The sequence below is a fragment of the Leptonychotes weddellii genome, unplaced genomic scaffold, assembly GCF_054177405.1.
Source record: "Leptonychotes weddellii isolate Sample4059 unplaced genomic scaffold, ASM5417740v2 HiC_scaffold_3389, whole genome shotgun sequence".
NCBI lineage: Eukaryota > Metazoa > Chordata > Mammalia > Carnivora > Phocidae > Leptonychotes > Leptonychotes weddellii.
Window position 1 is genome coordinate 10,573 of NW_027938430.1, and position 2,037 is coordinate 12,609.

The following is a 2,037-nucleotide window of genomic DNA, read 5'->3' on the forward strand; positions in this document are numbered from 1 at the left end:
GCTCTCCCACTCCCCCTGCTTGTGTTCCTGCTCTCGCTGTCTCTCTCTCTGTCAAATAAATAAATAAAATCTTTAAAAAAAAAAAAAAAAAAAGATGAGTATAGTCGCACATTCACATGGCCCCTGGGGTCAGACTGCGGGTCTCCTTGGAGCGGGGGTGGTAGCTTCAGAGTAGAGAACTGACTGCGGAAGCCAGAATCATGGCAGGACAGGTGTTTACATAGTTTCTTCCCCACTTTGACTGACTTTGAGTTGAAAGGAGGGCAGCTGAAACTGCAACCAAAGGAGGTATTATGCTTCCAGAAAAATCTCAAGGAAAAGTATTGCAAGCAACAATAGTAGCTGTTAGATCGGGCTCTAAAGGGAAGGGTGAAGAGAGATTCAACCAGTTAGTGTGAGAGCTGGAGATCAAATTCTTCTCTCAGAATATGGAGGCACCAAAGTAGTTCTAGATGACAAAGATCATTTCTTATTTAGAGATGGTAACATTCCCGGAAAGTATGTAGACTGAAATAAATCATTACAGAAATCGCATCAAGTGAAGCTGTCCATTCCAGTGAAGTTGTGAAATCTTTCATCATGTAAATAATTTGCATATCTCTCTTTTATAATAAACTAATGGCATCCAAGCGAGTGATATCCAGTGTCTCTAAAATTAAGTTTTAGGATACTGATATAAACATCACCAAATAAAAATACACAAACAAAAAAAGAGATGAATATGAAACCAAGTGATAGAATATCAGCACAATAATAATAATAGCAACATAACCTTATGAGAAGCTGTTTACAAAGTTAAATTTAATTTATGACCCCAAAGTAGTAAGAATGATATCAGTATGTACCTCTGGGAAACAGGGATTTCCGAGAAAAGGAAACTGACTTGTAAAGTGCTTAAAATTCAAAACTACATTAAAGTCCTAATTTTCTTTTGTTTAATAACTTGCACCAACACGTGAGATGAAAAGTGCATATACAAATAATCTTACATTAAAATCTTCTCTCAAGCCTAATCTGTCAAGTGAAAAAAATATATTAAAATACATTCGACAGTCTACACTTGGACCTTGCCTCTAACAGGTCAAAGAACATCAATATTTAGCATGGTTTTTGAAGGAACCATGAACATATTACAGCCTTTGGCTGGTATGTAGATAGATAGATAGATAGATACATAGATACATAGATACATACAGATACAGATATTGATATAAAACTGTTGAAACTTATTCTGCTAGAACAAATTGCCAAAGTACAGGTCTTTTTTTCCTGGCAGAAATGCACCATTTGGTCCATGAATAAGGTCCCACCCCTGCTAGATAAGTCTAAAAAGAAGAACCAAATATCAGAAGTCTGACAGGAAGTGAGACTTGTATCTTTTAAGGGGCCAGATGATAAACATGATGCCAGAATGACAGTCACCTCAGGACAGCCTGTCATGAGTTAGGAACGATGGGATTTTAAGACCTTCAAGGTAAGTGGTAGTTCATTAGCAAATTCATCCAGTTCATTGTTATTTCCTTATTTATGTAGTTTTCAATTTTTACTGCCTATGGTAAAGTTGTATCTAAGAATTTTGACCAGGGCATAACTGTGATCACACACAACATTAAGGGGCAAGACAAGGTCCTAGTTACTCTAGGGCTAGAGTGTTCAACCAACAAACAGTAAAATACACCTAAGAACAAAGTAAAATCAATGGAATCAGAGTCAAAGCTGAGGGGTCTACCCTGTTCTTCCCATGTAGAATATTTCCCTTCATTGTGAATCTTGAATGTATGCATTTTTGTAAAGATAAGAAAATTCCTTTATGTATACTGATTAAAGAACATGCGCAAGGGCGCCTGGGTGGCTCAGTTGGTTAAGCGACTGCCTTCGGCTCAGGTCATGATCCTGGAGTCCCAGGATCGAGTCCCGCATCGGGCTCCCTGCTCAGCAGGGAGTCTGCTTCTCCCTCTGATCCTCCCCCCTCTCATGCTCTCTCTCTCTGTCTCATTCTCTCTCTCAAATAAATAAATAAAATCTTAAAAAAAAAAA

The 2,037-nt window shown here is 38.0% G+C and overlaps 1 pseudogene; it reads left to right on the top strand.

Annotated features, from left to right (window-relative positions):
* The first annotated feature begins 200 nt into the window (after positions 1–200).
* LOC102740367 (10 kDa heat shock protein, mitochondrial pseudogene) lies at positions 201–511 on the top strand (annotated as a pseudogene).
* Positions 512–2,037: the final 1,526 nt, after the last annotated feature.